General features: G+C 36.7%; 1 non-coding gene and 1 pseudogene across 1 annotated transcript; one reads left to right on the forward strand and one right to left on the reverse strand.

Annotated features, from left to right (window-relative positions):
* Window positions 1–4,301: 4,301 nt before the first annotated feature.
* Window positions 4,302–4,631, reverse strand: LOC148552810 (phospholipase D alpha 1 pseudogene; annotated as a pseudogene).
* Window positions 4,632–13,792: 9,161 nt separating this feature from the next.
* LOC148552811 (small nucleolar RNA R71) lies at window positions 13,793–13,900 on the forward strand. Its single transcript, XR_015892588.1, has one exon. It is a non-coding gene; the product is annotated as a small nucleolar RNA R71 (small nucleolar RNA).
* The last annotated feature ends 5,509 nt before the right edge of the window (window positions 13,901–19,409 follow it).

Below are 19,409 nucleotides of genomic sequence, written 5' to 3' on the forward strand. Positions count from 1 at the left end.
GCCATTAGAAATTATGTGCGATGCCTCCACCCATGCAGTAGGAGCGACGCTGGCTCAGCGTGAAAGTAAGGATCCTTTTGTAATTGCTTATGTGTCTAAGACTTTAGACGCCGCTCAGTCTAATTACACTACTACTGAGAAAGAGCGTCTTGCTATTATTTTTGCTCTGGATAAATTCTGAGCCTATTTACTTGGTGCTAAAGTAGTAGTGTACTCAGACCACACAGCTCTAAAGTATTTATTAGCTAAAAAGGAGTCCAAACCAAGGCTTATACGTTGGATACTGCTACTATAAGAATTTGATTTAGAAATTAAGGATAGGACTGGTAACCAGAATCTAGTGGCAGACCACTTGAGTCACCTTGAGCATATTAAGGATACCTTCACTCCTATAAATGATAATTTCCCATTCGACAACTTACAAGCAGTATCTGAAGTAGTCCCTTGGTATGCGCCTATAGCTAATTATCTAGTCAGCCGCAATTTCCCTCCAAACTTTACTAAGCATCAAAGAGACAAGTTGAAAAGTGAGTCCAAATATTTTATATGGGATGACCCATATTTATGGAGGTGTGGCACTGACCAGGTAATTAGACAATGTGTGCCTCAATCAAAATTTCAGTCCATTTTAAAGGCCTGCCACTCATCTGAGAGTGGAGGACATTTTGGCCCTCAAAGAACAGCTAGAAAAATTTTAGACTATGGATTCTGGTGGCCTACTCTTTTTAAAGACGCTGCTGAATTTTGTAAATCTTGTTCCCCATGCCAAAAGTTTGGTAATATATCCATAATGGATGAGATGCCTCAACAGATTATGCTTTTCTGTGAAATTTTTGATGTTTGGAGCATTGACTTCATGGGTTTTCCAAATTCTAATGGTCATTTTTATATATTGTTAGCTGTAGATTACGCTTCTAAATGGGTGGAAGCAATTCCTACCCGCAGTGATGACACTAACACTGTTGTTTCCTTTGTTAGAAATCATATTATTTGTCGCTTTGGATCACCACGAGCAATCGTGAGCGATCAAGGCACCCATTTTTGTAAAAGGAGACTAACAGGATTACTGAAGAAGCATGGGATAATTCATAAAGTGGCAACAACCTACCATCCTCAGACTAATGAGCAAGTCGAGGTGTCAAACAGAGAAATAAAGCGTATATTGCAGAAGATAGTCAAACCTCATAGAAGAGATTGGAGCACCAGGCTACAAGATGCACTCTGGGCATACAGAACGGCTTACAAGACACCCATTGGGATGAGTCCCTTCCGCCTAGTTTATGGAAAAGTTTGTCACCTCCCAATTGAGATAAAGCACAAAGCCTTTTGGGCAGTGAAGGAGTGCAATATGGGATTTGAGAAAGCCGGAGCTGAAAGGAAGTTGCAACTGCAAGAATTAGAAAGCCTTCGCCTAGAAGCTTATAAGAACTCAAGACTGTACAAGGAAAAGATGAAGGCTGTGCATGATAAGCACATCAAGAGGAGAGAGTTCCAACTTGGAGACTTAGTCCTCCTTTACAACTCTAGACTGAGGCTCATGCCAGGCAAGTTGAGATCAAGATGGGAAGGTCCATATCAAACATAAAATAAATTATTTATAAGCTACTTTTAATATAAGCATTTATTGTTTAAGCTATTTATTCAAAAATAACTTAATTAAGTTGTTTACCCAAACTGGGCCTTAGTTTGGTAAGTTTTTATTTTTCAAAAGATAATTTTTAAAAGATAATTTTTAAAAGTTGTAGCATTTATATTTGATAAATCAAATTAAAAATAATTTTTTATAAACACAAACAACAATAAATATATTTAATAAAATAATTTTTAAAATTTAAAAGTGTTATAACAGACATAAATATAAGAACTAAACAAAGTATCTTTTGTAGATACACCATCACCTATTGACTTTAATCATAACTATTGAAGAGCTTTCAATGAATGACTCTCCAATTGATTTATAGCTTGGAGTCATTGCTTCACTTCGGCTATATGCTCCATGAAAAAAGCTTCGGACGACGAGCAACATGCTCAATGAGTGATACCCTGGAAAAAAATTTCAACATCAGAACATTTTAACACCTACCAAGGACGCAAACAATTTTCTATTTCCAAGATTCACAAGGCTTGAATTACTTTTAAATTTTTGAACCAATTTCAATAATCTTTTACAAGAATTTATTCAATATGTTTGAAAAAGTTTTCAAGTAACATCTATGTTTTTGTTTGCAATTTTCTGAAATCTTGATAATTTTTATTCCCAATAAAATTAATTAATGACTTTACAAATAATTCGATTAGTATGAAAAAGGAGCATGATAAAAAAAATCAACCTTTGCTATCATCTGCTTCTATATTTTTGCATTTTATATCCTCCATGGCTAACTTTTGCTTTTTTATTATCAATTATCAGAAAGCTAATAATTTTGGCCGAGCTCTTATCGGAAAGAAATAGAAGTAAGTAATCCATTTAGAGTTTTGTTTAGAAAACAAATAGGAAATCAAAGTAGAGGTGCTGGTATACAAAGTCAGCTATTTAAAATAACGACATATATAATAGCCATATAATAATTGAATTTTTATTTCATGCATCATATCATTAATACTTAATGAAACCGTGCGAAACATTTCATGCATTATATCATTATTACTTGATGCTTTTTTTTTTTATCATTTATGCAATTAAATGTAGGTAAAGACGAGTCCAAGCCTTGAAATCGGATTCTCTAAAAAGTTAGAACAAATTGCTCAACAACACTATATATTTTCAATCTTTGATTATTTGTTTCATTATTAACACTTAATTCTTTTTTCCTACAGTATTTATAAAGTTAATTGTAACTTGTTTGTTGGACTTCTCCTTGTCATATGATCCTCATTGCATGCATAATTGAATTTTTGATGAGTTTGTGTTTAAGTTTGATGCAAGGATCCTTTTATAAAAATTTATTTTTATCCATCGTAAAACAGTAAAAATTTTTTACGTCAAATTTTCGTTAAAACTTCTTCTCCTTCAAAATCATTCATTAAACTTGATGTTATATCATATAATATAATATATATTATGCAATGATATTTCTATTTGCTATGTTAAATTTATTACTTTTCAAAATACTAGTTGTCTTAATAATAGAAATTACATATTGTCGTTCATCAAAACACATAAGCATACATACTTCCTTGGCCTTCTGCATAAGATCTGGCCACATCCAGCAAAAAAATTAAAGTAAAATAAGAAATCAAAACTTAACATTGCAAATAATAATAACAATAATAATATATTTAAAAATAAAAAATAAAAACCTAGGATTGCAAAAACCCTAAAGAAAAAAGCAAGAAACTCAGGCTGCACGATGAGATCAATGAAGGAATCGACAACGTTGTGAACGCCGGTGGGAATAAACTGGTTAAAGGAATTGATCTGGTGGCTGATGAGGTCATACTCCTGAAGAAGAGCTCTGCAGCGTTCTTACAGAAGTTCTTCAATGGCTCTCGCCTAACACTTGAGTATCCCGTGCCGTTTGAGGAAAAATCGTCGTCTTCATCGGAGTCAACATTTTTGCATCACGATTAAAATGAATAATGGTAATGGAGGGGTTATATAAAGGTGAGGGAATAACATATGAGAGAATGATCCTAGAAAATTTTAAATTTTGAAAATTCTAAAATGAGAGACAAAATTTAAAAACATGAGATGAAAATGGGGTGAATGAGGAACTTGTATATGATTTTAAACTGAAAAGTGGGGGTAAAGAAGGCACGGATTCGATGGTCTCAAAACATTTAGACCATTAAATGGTCCCATAACAAAACATGTTTTTTAAGTTCTTTTAATAATTGCTAAATAGTTTTTTTTTAATTTTAATTACAAATTAATCTCATATATTTTATTTAATTATAAAAACTATTTTTTATTTTATAAATTATTATTTTATCATTCATCTATTATATTTATTAACAATTAAAAACAAAAACAACAACGAATTAGATCTTCCATTGATCGTAATAATTTTTTGGCAATCCCAATCGATTAAAAGTTTATCTTTGATCCGTTACATCCGTTGAGGGTTGTGAAATCGTGTTTCTTAAAAAATCAATCGATTGAATTAACAAAACAATCGATTGAATTTCAGGTTCCCATAACTCAATCGATTGGATTTTAGGTTATTACAAAATAATCGATTAAAAATTGTAAGGCAGTATGGTTTGCCCAAAAAATCAATCGATTGCCGAGGCAAAAGAATGACAAATATTTCCGGGCTTCTTCTTTAATTTTCTTATTATCCGCTGCATTTTCCTTTTCCTTAAGTGCTTGAACAAGGCATCTGCATTTCCCTATATAATATGTCCTGAACGGTTCTCCTTCTGCCATTTGGGTGACCCTCCAGCCACATCGGAATCACAACGTACACAACAAATTTGTCCTCCTTTTTAATCTTGCTAACAATTTTAAGTGAAACCTCAATTGGGATCAGATTCAATGCCTCATAAATAGTGTCCTTTTGTTCTATGCCATTCACAGCACGACTCCAATCAAATTCACTTCTTATGAAATATTGACTCTCAATATAGATGAAATTCTTTGCTCGCCGAGTAGCTTGAATATAAGCATCTTGAATCTCCCGATCTATCATCTTATTCTTCCCACTCACAAGCCCAGCTTCAAACGCTATTTTAATCAATTATTTTGTGATAACAAGAAGTCCAATCGATTGAGTTTTGGGAAACCTGAAATTCAATCGATTGTTTTGTTAATCCAATCTATTGATTTTTTAAAAAACACGATTTCACAACTCTCGACGAATGTAACAGATCAAAGATAAATTTTTAATCGATTGGGATTGCCAAAAAAATTATTATGATCAATAGAAGATTTAATTTGTTATTATTTTTGTTTTTTATTGTTAATAAACATAATAGATGAATGATAAAATAATAATTTATAAAATAAAAAATAATTTTTATAATTAAATAAAATATATGAGATTAATTTGTAATTAAAATTAAAAAAGAATTATTTAGCGGTTATTAAAAAAACTTAAAAAACATATTTTGTTATGGAACCATTTAATGGTCTAAACGTTCTGGGATCATCGAATCCGGTGCCGGCAAAGGATATAAGCAATTAATCTTATTGGCTAAGGTGAGAAACCAGCAGGTAAAACCATAAAACATTAAAAAAGTCTTGTATGGTGTGCATCAACTATCTAAACATGATACATGTGAATACTATGATGTTGAGAAATGCTGGTCACCAATCCCTATGCATGTATACAATCATGGCATGTCATGTAGAATGATAGACATGAGATGAACAGTGCTACCATGCTTAAAAGGGTTGACAGCTTGGAATTCCGTACATGATGCCGTCTTTTATAATTATGATATAGGATGGTGGCATATGATTATCTAGGCTTGTGAAAATTAAGAGGTAACAACATTGATTAATCGAAGCCGAATTTGCTACCAAATCTGTTAGCCTTTCTTAGATCAATGGTGCGCATCAAAATTAACCACTAGTATAAAATATATATTAAAATTAAATTAATTAAATAATATATATATTTATGTTCTAAGCGTTACTTGAAACTTAGTTGCTTTTGGACTTAAACGTGAGGTCCAGACACTTTCTGAGGCAGCGACTGACTTGTGTTGGAGCCAAGGTGCCGTCGTCCGAGTTCCTCATGAGAATGTGGGGATGGTACTTACAAGAGACTCTGACGCTTAAATTAGCAAGAATTTAAGTAGATTTTAGTAGATTGGGTTCCGAATATACATGAGAGTGTCAATGTATTTATAGTAGAAAAGATAACCACTTTTAGAGTAGTTCCACCTTTGATGGTGGATGATCGCTTTCTTTATCTTGGGAATTTGCTGAGATCTCCCTTCTAGATAAAGTGAAGAGATAGAAGGAGATGTTTCAGAAGGTAGTTATTTATTCAGATAAATAGGGTTGAACCTCCCTTATCATAGAGGTCGGGTAAGTAGATGAGGCCACCTTTTTTGGGTGGGCTTTTATTCTTATTGGGCCTGACTCTATGTTTTTGGGTCAAGGTATGTACAGTGCCCCTGCTTGAGTCTGGACCTTTATGAGTTCGGGCTCGAGCATTCGTGGCTTCAGTTCCCTTCGTCAAGTGCACCACCTTCAAGAGGTCAGGTACTCGACGTGTTTTGAAAGCTTTTGAAACGATGTGCCGCTTAATGACATGGCGTGTGTTACGTTGCAGTTTCCTTGGGATCCGTGTGCGTCATTAATGTGGGGTGCGGAATATCACTTTTGCCTCTAGTGTCTTATAAATACTTTACTTTTTTCCTTTTCTTCCTTTTTCCGTTTTCATTATACGTTTGCCTCTTTCTCTTATTCTTCCTTCATTCTTCGTTCATGTAACTATCTTCATTTCATGATTTATTTATCTTGAGGTTTTCAAAGGTCTTGCTTCGTTTTTTGGGGGAGGATCGTTCGTGTATTTCTGTTGGAAGTGCTCTTTGCTTTTGTGCTCCTTCAAGGTTAGTCCTTTACTCCAACTGTTCCTCATTTCTGTTCTTGGTAGTATCCGTGTTTGAATGAATGGTGGTTTTTGAAATGTTGCTTGCAATTTGCGACTTTGAGTTTGGGGTTTTGTATTCTGGGAATCTGAACGTGGGGTTTTGTATTGCCCCAAATGATGCCATTTTTGTACAAGAGATGGCCTCATTTCTATATCTTGAAAATATAGCATAAGTGTCTGTGCTCAGGATGTTGAGTTGACCTGTTTTGAATATCTGAATGCTTGTGTTGCTTATGTTTTACGTTAGAGATGTTAGTAGAGATATTTGAAATTGACCAGACCTTCTGATTGCTTGCCTTGTTTTGTCCTATTTTTAGTAATGGATTTTTGTTTTGTTGTATTATAGGTGTAGCTTTTATGTCTCGTTCAGTAGTTCACAGCATGTCGTCTAAGGTCTCGTCTGACTTGAAATGGGTAGATTTAACTGTTCTTACCCCTGTCCCTGTGATTGATAACGAATATGTTGAATCCTTTAGTAGATATCATAAGTTATGTTTATGTCGAGAGGATGAGAGAAACTATGAGATTGTTGTTATCGACCCTGAAGAGAACGTATGTGGTATGCGAAATTGTTACTCAGGTTGTAAAATTTGTTGTTCGTTCTCTCCCTGGCAATGGCACCAACAAACTGGTGCACAATACCATGGTCCAAAAATAACTTCACAACTTCGCACAACTAACCAGCAAGTGCACTGGGTCGTCCAAGTAATAAAACCTTACGTGAGTAAGGGTCGATCCCACGGAGATTGTTGGTATGAAGCAAGCTATGGTCATCTTGTATATCTCAGTCAGGCGGATATCAAATGGTTATGGAGTTTTCGAATAATAATAATAAATAAATAGAAAATAAAGATAGAAATACTTATGTATATCATTGGTGAGAATTTCAGATAAGCGTATAGAGATGCTTTCGTTCCTCTGAATCTTTGCTTTCCTGCTGTCTTCATCCAATTAGTCTTACCCCTTTCCATGGCAAGCTTTCTATAAGGACATCACCGTTGTCAATGGCTACATCCCATCCTCTCTTGTGAAAAAGGTCCAAATGCTCTGTCATGGCATGGCTAATCATTTGGAGGTTCTCAATCATATTGGAATAGGATTCACCCTCCTTTTGTGTTTGTCACTACACCCAGCACTCGCGAGTTTGAAATTCGTCACAGCCATCCCTTCCCAGATCCTACTCGGAATACCACAGACAAGGTTTAGACTTTTCGGATCTCAGGAATGGCCATCCATGGATTCTAACTTATACCACGAAGATACTAATAACTCGGACTCGGTCCCCTGTATTAGATATCTAAGAGATATTCATTCTAGCTTGTTTGCATGTAGAACGGAAGTGTTTGTCAGGCACGCGTTCATGAGTGAGAATGATGATGAGCGTCACATAATCATCACATTCATCATGTTCTTGGGAACGAATGGATATCTTAGAAGCGGAATAAGTTGAATTGAATAGAAAAACAGTAGTACTTTACATTAAATCATGAGGAACAGTAGAGCTCCACACCTTAATCTATAGAGTGCAGAAACTCTACCGTTTGAAAATACATAAGTGATAATGGTCCAAGCATGGCCGAATGGCCAGCTCCCATGAAAGTCTAAGATAGCATAAAAACTGATCAAAGATCTAATACAATAGTAAAAAGTCCTATTTATACTAAACTAGTCACTAGGGTTTACAGAAGTATGTAAATGATGTAGAAATCTACTTCCAGGGCCCACTTGGTGTGTGCTTGGGCTGAGCTTGAAGTTTACACGTGGAGAGGTCATTCTTGGAGTTGAACGCGAGTTTGTAACGTGTTTCTGGCGTTCAACTCTGGTTCGTGACGTGTTTCTGACGTTTAACTCTAGACTGTAGCGTAGAACTGGCGTTCAACGCCCTTTTGTGGCATCTAAACTTGGGCAAAGTATGGACTATTATATATTGCTGGAAAGCCCTGGATGTCTACTTTCCAACGCAATTTGAAGCGCGCCATTTTGAGTTCGGTAGCTCCAGAAAATCCATTTTGAGGGCAGGGAGGTCAGAATCCAACAGCATCAGCAGTCCTTCTTCAACCTTTGAATCTGATTTTTGCTCAAGTCCCTCAATTTTAGCCAGAAAATACCTGAAATCACAGAAAAACACAAAAACTCATAGTAAAGTCCAGAAATGTGAATTTAACATAAAAACTAATAAAAACATCCCTAAAAGTAACTAGATCCTACTAAAAACATACTAAAAATACCAAAAAGCGTATAAATTATCCGCTCATCACAACACCAAACTTAAATTGTTGCTTGTCCCCAAGCAACTGAAAATCAAATAGGATAAAAAGAAGCGAATATACTATAAATTCCAAACTATCAATGAAACATAGCTCCAATCAGATGAGCGGGACTTGTAGCTTTTTGCCTCTTGAATAGTTTTGGCATCTCACTTTATCCATTGAGGTTCAGAATTATTGAAATCTATAGGAACTCAGAGTTCAGATAGTGTTATTGATTCTCCTAGTTCATTATGTTGATTCTTGAACACAGCTACTTTAAGAGTCTTGGCCGTGGCCCTAAGCACTTTGTTTTCCAGTATTACCACCGGATACATAAATGCCACAGACACATAATTGGGTGAACCTTTTCAGATTGTGACTCAGCTTTGCTAAAGTCCCCAATTAGAGGTGTCCAGGGTTCTTAAGCACACTCTTCTTTTGCTTTGGACCTTGACTTTAACCGCTCAGTCTCAAGTTTTCACTTGACACCTTCACGCCACAAACACATGGTTAGGGACAGCTTGGTTTAGCCGCTTAGGCCAGGATTTTATTCCTTTAGGCCCTCCTATCCACTGATGCTCAAATCCTTGGGATCCTTTTTATTTACCCTTGCCTTTTGGTTTTAAGAGTTATTGGCCTTTTGCTCTTGCCTTTTAGTTTTAAGAGCTTTTGGCTTTTTCTGCTTGCTTTTTCTTTTTCTTTCTATTTTTTTTGCCATTTTTTTTCTGCAAGCTTTGTATTCACTGCTTTTTCTTGCTTCAAGAATCATTTTTATGATTTTTCAGATTATCAAATAACATGTCTCTTTGTCATCATTCTTTCAAGAGCCAACATATTTAACATTCTTAAGCAACAACTTCAAAAGACATATGCATTGTTCAAGCATTCATTCAGAAAACAAAAAGTATTGTCACCACATCAATATAATTAAACTAAGTTCAAGGATAAATTCGAAACTCATGTACTTCTTGTTGTTTTGAATTAAAAACATTTTTCATTTAAGAGAGGTGATGGATTCATATTCACTACTTTAAGGCATAGACACTTAGACACTAATGATCATGTAATAAAGACACAAACATAGATAAACATTTAACATAAGAAAATGAAAACAGAAAATTTAAGAACAAAGAATGAGTCCACCTTAGTGATGGTGGCGTTTCCTTCTTGAGGAACCAATGATGTCCTTGAGCTCTTCTATGTCTCTTCCTTGTCTTTGTTGCTCCTCCCTCATAGCTCTTTGATCTTCTCTAATTTCATGGAGTATGATGGAGTGCTCTTGATGTTCCACCCTTAGTTGTCCCATGTTGGAACTTAGTTCTCCTAGGGAAGTGTTGATTTGCTCCCAAAAATTCTGTGGAGGAAAGTGCATCCCTTGAGGTATCTCAGGGATTTCTTGATGATGAACTTCCTCACGTGTTTCTTGAGCTACATGAGTGGGCTCTCTTGTTTGCTCCATCCTTTTCTTAGTGATGCGCTTCTCTTCCTCAATGGGAATGTCTCCTTCTATGAATGCTCCAGCTGAGTAATATAGATGGCAAATAAGATAATTGAAAGCTAGCCTTGCCAAGGGGGAGGGCTTTTCGGCTATTTTGTAGAGTTCAAGGGAGATGACTTCATGAACTTCTACTTCCTCTCCAATCATGATGCTATGAATCATGATGGCTCGATCCACAGTAACTTCAGATCGGTTGCTAGTGGGAATGATGGAGCGTTGGATGAACTCCAACCATCCTCTAGCCACAGGCTTGAGGTCCAGTCTTCTAAGTTGAACTGGTTTGCCTTTTGAGTCAATCTTCCATTGAGCTCCTTCCACACATATGTCCATGAGGACTTGGTCCAACCTTTGATCAAAGTTGACCCTTCTAGTGTAGGGGTGTGCATCTCCTTGCATCATAGGCAAGTCAAACGCCAACCTCACATTTTTTGGACTAAAATCTAAGTATTTCCCCCGAACCATGGTGAGATAATTCTTTGGGTTCGGGTTCTTACTTTGATCATGGTTCCTAGTGATCCATGCATTAGCATAGAACTCTTGAACCATTAGAATTCCGACTTGTTGGATGGGTTTTGTTAGAACTTCCCAACCTCTTCTTTGGATTTCATGTCAGATTTCCGGATACTCATTTCTCTTGAGTTTGAAAGGGACCTCGGGGATCACCTTCTTCTTGGCCACAACATCATAGAAGTGGTCTTGATGGGCTTTGGAGATGAATCTTTCCATCTCCCATGACTCGGAGGTGGAAGCTTTTGTTTTCTCTTTCCCTTTTCTAGAGGATTCTCTGGTCTTAGGTGCCATGGTAATGGAAAAACAAAAAGCTTTATGCTTTTACCACACCAAACTTAGAATATTACTCGCCCTCGAGCAAGAAAAGAAAGAATAGATGAAGAAGAAGAAGAAATAGAGGAAAGGGAGAGAGAGATGTGTTTCGGACAAGAAGAGGAGGAGGGGGTTGTGTTGTGTGAAATTAAAGAAGAATGGAGGGGTTTATATAGTGAAGGGAGAGGGGTTAGGTTCGGCCTTTTAGGGAGGGTTTGGGTGGGAAAGTGATTTTGAATTTTGAAGGTAGGTGGGGTTTATGAGGTAGGTTTATGGGGAAGAGTGGATGGATGTGAGTGGTGAATGGGTGATAGGGAAGAGAGCTTGAGGTGATTGGTGAAGGATTTTGGGGAAGGGTGTTTATTGGAAAGAGAGGATGAATGAGAAGAGGGAAGAGAATGAGTGGTGGTAGGTGGGGATCCTGTGGGCTCCACAGATGCTGAGTTGATCCTGTGGGGTCCACAGATCCTGAGGTGTCAAGGATTTGCATCCCTGCACCAATTAGGCATGTAAAATGCCTTTGCATGCAATTCTGGCGTTTAAACACCGAATTGATGCTTGTTCTGGGCGTTCAGCACCCAGATGCAGCATGTTTCTGGCGTTGAACGCTAGTTCTATGCTTGTTTCTGGCGTTCAGCGCCAGCTTTCCTCAGTGTGCATTTCTGGCATCTAAACGCTAGGATGCTGCTTGTTTTGGGCGTTCAACACCAGATCCATGCTCTGTTCTGGCGTTGAACGCCAGCCAGATGCTCCTTACTGGCGTTTAATTGCCAATAAGCCCTTCCTCCAGGGTGTGATTTTTCTTCTGCTGTTTTTGATTCTGTTTTTGATTTTTCTATTTATTTTGTGACTCCACATGATCATGAACCTAATAAAACATGAAAGAACAATAAAAATAAAAATAGAATTAGATAAATAAAAATTGGGTTGCCTCCCAACAAGTACTTTTTTAATGTCAATAGCTTGACAGTGGGCTCTCATGGAGCCTCACAGATGTTCAGAGCATTGTTGAGACTCCCCAACACCAAACTTAGAGTTTGGATATGGGAGTTCAACACCAAACTTAGAGTTTGGTTGTGGCCTCCCAACACTAAACTTAGAGTTTGACTGTGGGGGCTCTGGTTGACTCTGCAGTGAGAGAAGCTTACTGTGCCTCTCTTCCATGTTTACAGAAGAGTAACCTTGAGTTTTAAACATAAGGGAGTTCTCATTTAATTGAAGGACTAGTTCACCTCTGTCAACATCAATCACAGCTCTTGAGGTGGCTAGGAAGGGTCTTCCAAGGATGATGGATTCATCCTCATCCTTTCCAGTGTCTAGAATTATGAAATCAGCAGGGATGTAAAGGCCTGCAACCTTTACTAACATGTCCTCTACTTATCCATAAGCCTGGTTTCTGGAAATGTCTGCCATCTCTAATGAGATTTTAGCAGCTTGTACCTCAAAGATTCCCAGTTTCTCCATTACAGAGAGTGGCATGAGGTTTATTCCTGACCCAAGGTCACATAGAGCCTTCTCAAAGGTTATAGTGCCTATGGTACAAGGTATTAGGAACTTTCCAGGATCCTGTTCTTCTGAGGCAATCTCAGTTGATCCAATGCATTTAGTTCATTGGTGAACAGGGGAGGTTCATCTCCCCAAGTCTCATTACCAAATAAATTGGCATTCAGCTTCATGATTACACCAAGGAACTTGGCAACTTGCTCTTCAGTAACATCCTCATTCTCTTCAGAAGAGGAATACTCATCAGAGCTCATGAATGGCATAAGGAGGTTCAATGGAATCTCTATGGTCTCTAGATGAGTCTCAGATTCCTTTGGTTCCTCAGAGGGAAACTCCTTATTGATCACTGGACGTCCCAGGAGGTCTTCCTCCTTGGGATTCACGTGCTCCCCTTCCTCCTTGGATTCGGCCATGATGGTTATATCAATGGCCTTGCAATCTCTCTTTGGATTCTCTTCTGTATTGCTTGGGAGAGTACTAGGAGGGGTTTCAGTGATTCTTTTACTCAGCTGGCCCACTTGTGCTTCCAAATTTCTAATGGAGGACCTTATTTCATTCATGAAACTCAGAGTGGCCTTAGGTAGATCAGAGACTAAGTTTGCTAAATTAGAGGTATTTTGTTCAGAGTTCTCTGTCTGTTGCTGAGTGGATGATGGAAAAGGCTTGCTATTGCTAAACCTGTTTCTTCCACCATTGTTAAAGCCTTGTTGAGGCTTTTGTTGATCCTTCCATGAAAGATTTGGATGATTTTTCCATGAGGGGTTATAGGTGTTTCCATAGGGTTCACCCATGTAATTCACCTTTGCTATTGCAGGGTTCTCAGGATCATAAGCTTCTTCTTCAGAAGATGCCTCTTGAGTACTGTTGGATGCAGCTTTCATTCCATTCAGACTCTGGGAAATCATATTGACTTGCTGAGTCAATATTTTATTCTGGGCCAATATGGCATTCAGAGTATCAATTTCAAGAACTCCCTTCTTCTGAGGCGTCCCATTACTCACAGGATTCCTCTCAGAAGTGTACATAAACTGGTTGTTAGCAACCATGTCAATGAGTTCTTGAGCTTCTGCAGGCATTTTCTTTAGGTGAATGGATCCACCTGCAGAAGTATCCAATGATATTTTAGCTAATTCAGATAGACCATCATAGAATATATCCAGGATGGTCCATTCTGAAAGCATGTCAGAAGGACACTTTTTGGTTAGTTCCTTGTATCTCTCCCAAGCTTCATAGAGGGATTCACCTTCTTTCTGTCTGAAGGTTTGAACATCCACTCTAAGCTTACTCAGCTTTTGAGGAGGGAAGAACTTGGCTAAGAAAGCCTTGACCAGCTTATCCCAAGAGTTCAGGCTATCCTTAGGTTGAGAGTCCAGCCATATTCTAGCTCTGTCTCTTACAGCAAAAGGGAAAAGCATGAGCCTGTAGACTTCAGGATCTACTCCATTAGTCTTAACAGTATCACAGATCTGCAAGAATTCAGTTAAGAACTGAAAGGGATCTTCAGATGGAAGTCCATGAAACTTGCAGTTTTGTTGCATCAGAGAAACTAGTTGAGGCTTAAGCTTAAAATTGTTTGCTCCAATGGTAGGGATGGAGATGCTTCTTCCATGTAAATTGGAATTAGGTGCAGTAAAGTCACCAAGCATCCTCCTTGCATTATTATTATTTTCGGCTGCCATCTCCTCTTCCTGTTCGAAAATTCCTGTAAGGTTGTCTCTGGATTGTTATATTTTAACTTCTCTTAGTTTCCTTTTCAGAGTCCTTTCAGGTTCAGGATCTGCTTCAACAAGAATGTTCTTGTCCTTGCTCCTGCTCATATGACAAAGAAGGGAATAACAAAGAAAATATGGAATCCTCTATGTCACAGTATAGAGATTCCTTTGTGTGAGTAGAAGAAGAAAAGAATGTAATGTAAGGAAAGAGAAGGGAGGAGAATCCAAACACAAGGATGAGGAGAGCAGAGATATGAGATGAAGAGAAGTGTTAGTAAGTAATTAAATAAATAGAAGAAGATGAGAGGTGAGAGGATTTTCGAAAATTAAAAATTAAAATTTAAAGTTAAATTTTGAAAATAGTTTTTGAAAAATGTTAGTAATTTTCGAAAATTAGGAATGAAATAAAATTAAAATCAAAAATTAAAATAATTAGTTAATTAAAAGAATTTTGAAAAAGGAGGGAGATAATTTTCGAAAATTAGAGAGGGAAAATTAGTTAGGTGGTTTTGAAAAAGATAAGAAACAAATAAAAAGTCAATTAGTTAGTTGAAAAAGATTTGAAATTTGTTTTTGAAAAAGATATGATTGAAATTTTAAAAGATATGATTGAAACAAAAAGATAAGATTTGAAAATTAAATTTGAAAAGATAAGAAGTTAGAAAAAGATTTTGAAATCAAAGTTTTTGAAAAAGATTTGATTTTTAAAAAATCAAAACTAATGACTTGATTCACAAGTGATCACAAGATATGATTCTAGAACTTAAAGTTTGAATCTTTCTTAACAAGCAAGTAACAAACTTGAAATTTTTGAATCAAAACATTAATTTTTGATGATATTTTCGAAAATTATGAGATAAAATTAAGAAAAAGATTTTTGAAAAATATTTTTAAAATTTTCGAAAATAAATGAGAAAAATGAAAAAGATTTGATTTTTGAAAAAGATTTTGAAAAAGATAAGGTTTTTAAATTGAAAATTTGATTTGATTCATAAGAAACAACTAAATTTTAAAATTTTTTGAAAAAGTCAATCCAGATTTTCGAAATTTATGAGTGAAAAAGGGGAAAGATATTTTTTTGATTTTTGAATTTTTAATGATGAAAGAGAAAAACATGAAAAAGACTCAATGCATGAAAATCTTGGATCAAAACATGTGATGCATGCAAGAACAGTATGAATGTCAAGATGAACACCAAGAACACTTTGAATGTCAAGATGAACACGAAGAACTTATTTTTGAAAAATTTTTAAGAAAAGAAAAAACATGCAAGACACCAAACTTGGAAATTTTTAATGCTTAGACAATATGAATGCAAGAATGCATATGAAAAACACCATACAACACAAAACAATATAATATGAAGATCAATCAAGAAGGTTTATCAAGAACAACTTGAAGATCATGATGAATGCAATGCATGAATGCAATTTTCGAAAAATGCAAGATGAGTATGCAATTGACACCAAACTTAAAAATTGACTCAAGACTCAAACAAGAAACACAAAATATTTTTTATTTTTATGATTTTATTAATTTTTTTGGATTTTTGTATATTATTTTCGAAAAACATATAGGAAAAAGAAAATAAGAAATTCAAAAATTTTCAATAAGAATTACAAGAATCTTTCAATGTTAGCCTAAAGCTCCAATCCAAGGGTTAGACATGGCTTAATAGCCAGCCAAGCTTTAGAAGATACAAATCAGTCATACAATAACAAATTTTATTAGCAACAACTAGCTTGCTCTTGTAATGATGACTTGGAAGCCTCAGTCCAAATGAATTTGGATATGGCTTTACAGCCACCCAGGCTTCTACATGCTTCATGAAACTCTAGAATTCATTCTTAAAAATTCTGAAATAATTTTCGAAAACAAAAGGGAAAAAATTTTTTTGAAAGATTTTTGAAGAAAATTTTTGAAAATAAAACAAAAAGAAAATTACCTAATCTGAGCAACAGGATGAACCGTCAGTTGTCCAAACTTGAACAATCCCCGGCAACGGCGCCAAAAACTTGGTATGCGAAATTGTTACTCAGGCTGTAAAATTTGTTGTTCGTTCTCTCCCTGGTACTGGCGCCAACAAACTGGTGCACAATACCATGGTCCAAACATAACTTCACAACTTCGCACAACTAACCAGCAAGTGCACTGGGTCATCCAAGTAATAAAACCTTACGTGAGTAAGGGTCGATCCCATGAAGATTGTTGGTATGAAGCAAGCTATGGACATCTTGTATATCTCAGTCAGGCGGATATCAAATGGTTATGGAGTTTTCGAATAATAATAATAAATAAATAAAAAATAAAGATAGAAATACTTATGTATATCATTGGTGAGAATTTCAGATAAGCGTATAGAGATGCTTTCGTTCCTCTGAATCTCTGCTTTCCTGCTGTCTTCATCCAATCAGTCTTACCCCTTTCCATGGCAAGCTTTCTGTAACGGCATCACCGCTGTCAATGGCTACATCCCATCCTCTCTTGTGAAAAAGGTCCAAATGCTCTGTCACGGCATGGCTAATCATCTGGAGGTTCTTGATCATACTGGAATAGGATTCACCCTCCTTTTGCGTCTGTCACTACGCCCAGCACTCGCGAGTTTGAAGTTCATCACAGCCATCCCTTCCCAGATCCTACTCGGAATACCACAGACAAGGTTTAGACTTTCCAGATATCAGGAATGGCCATCCATGGGTTCTAACTTATACCACGAAGATACTAATAACTCGGACTCGGTCCCCTGTATTAGATATCTAAGAGATATTCATTCTAGCTTGTTTGCATGTGGAACGGAAGTGTTTGTCAGGCACGCGTTCATGAGTGAGAATGATGATGAGCGTCACATAATCATCACATTCATCATGTTCTTGGGAACGAATGGATATCTTAGAAGCGGAATAAGTTGATTTGAATAGAAAAACAGTAGTACTTTGCATTAAATCATGAGGAACAGTAGAGCTCCACACCTTAATCTATGGAGTGCAGAAACTCTACCGTTTGAAAATACATAAGTGATAATGGTCTAGGTATGGCCGAATGGCCAGCCCCCATGAAAGTCTAAGATAGCATAAAAACTGATCAAAGATCTAATACAATAGTAAAAAGTCCTATTTATACTAAACTAGTCACTAGGGTTTACAGAAGTAAGTAAATGATGTAGAAATCCACTTCCGGGGCCCACTTGGTGTGTGCTTGGGCTGAGCTTGAAGTTTACACGTGGAGAGGTCATTCTTGGAGTTGAACGCGAGTTTGTAACGTGTTTCTGGCGTTCAACTCTAGTTCGTGACGTATTTCTGGTGTTTAACTCCAGACTGCAGCGTAGAACTGGCGTTCAACGCCCTTTTGCGTCATCTAAAATTGGGCAAAGTATGGACTATTATATATTGCTGGAAAGCCCTGGATGTCGACTTTCCAACGCAATTTAAAGCGCGCCATTTTGAGTTTTGTAGCTCAAGAAAATCCATTTTGAGTGCAGGGAGGTCAGAATCCAACAGCATCAGCAGTCCTTCTTCAACCTCTGAATCTGATTTTTGCTCAAGTCCCTCAATTTCAGCCAGAAAATATCTGAAATCACAGAAAATACCTGATTTTTATGAGTCTTGGCCATGGCCCTAAGCACTTTGTTTTCCAGTATTGCCACCGGATACATAAATGCCACAGACACATAATTAGGTGAACCTTTTCAGATTGTGACTCAGCTTTGCTAAAGTCCCCAATTAGAGGTGTTCAGGGTTCTTAAGCACACTCTTCTTTTGCTTTGGACCGTGACTTTAACCGCTCAGTCTCAAGTTTTCACTTGACACCTTCACGCCACAAGCACATGGTTAGGGACAGCTTGGTTTAGCCGCTTAGGCTAGGATTTTATTCCTTTAGGCCCTCCTATCCACTGATGCTCAAAGCCTTGGGATCCTTTTTATTTACCCTTGCCTTTTGGTTTTAAGGGTTATTGGCTTTTTGCTTTTGCCTTTTGGTTTTAAGAGCATTTGGCTTTTTCTGCTTGCTTTTTCTTTTTCTTTCTATTTTTTTCGCCATTTTTTTTCTGCAAGCTTTGTATTCACTGCTTTTTCTTGCTTCAAGAATTATTTTTATGATTTTTCAGATTATCAAATAACATGTCTCTTTGTCATCATTCTTTCAAGAGCCAACATATTTAACATTCTTAAGCAACAACTTCAAAAGAAATATGCACTGTTCAAGCATTCATTCAGAAAACAAAAAGTATTGTCACCACATCAATATAATTAAACTAAGTTCAAGGATAAATTCGAAACTCATGTACTTCTTGTTGTTTTGAATTAAAAACATTTTTCATTTAAGAGAGGTGATGGATTCATATTCACTACTTTAAGGCATAGACACTTAGACACTAATGATCATGTAATAAAGACACAAACATAGATAAACATTTAACATAAGAAAACAAAAAAAAGAAAATTTAAGAACAAGGAATGAGTCCACCTTAGTGATGGTGGTGTTTCCTTCTTGAGGAACCAATGATGTCCTTGAGCTCTTCTATGTCTCTTCCTTGTCTTTGTTGCTCCTCCCTCATATCTCTTCGATATTCTCTAATTTCATGGAGTATGATGGAGTGCTCTTGATGTTCCACCCTTAGTTGTCCCATGTTGGAACTTAGTTCTCCTAGGGAGGTGTTGATTTGCTCCCAAAAATTCTATGGAGGAAAGTGCATCCCTTGAGGTATCTCAGGGATTTCTTGATGATGAACTTCCTCACGTGTTTCTTGAGCTACATGAGTGGGCTCTCTTGTTTGCTCCATCCTTTTCTTAGTGATGCACTTCTCTTCCTCAATGGGAATGTCTCCTTCTATGAAAGCTCCAGCTGAGTAACATAGATGGCAAATAAGATGAAGGAAAGCTATCCTTGCCAAGGAGGAGGGCTTTTTGGCTATTTTGTGAGTTCAAGGGAGATGACTTCATGAACTTCTACTTCCTCTCCAATCATGATGCTATGAATCATGATGGCTCGATCCACAGTAACTTCAGATCAGTTGCTAGTGGGAATGATGGAGCGTTGGATGAACTCTAACCATCCTCTAGCCACAGGCTTGAGGTCCAGTCTT

This window comes from Arachis ipaensis, chromosome B7, assembly GCF_059453495.1.
Source record: "Arachis ipaensis isolate K30076 ecotype BB chromosome B7, ASM5945349v1, whole genome shotgun sequence".
In the NCBI taxonomy this organism is placed as follows: Eukaryota; Viridiplantae; Streptophyta; class Magnoliopsida; order Fabales; family Fabaceae; genus Arachis; species Arachis ipaensis.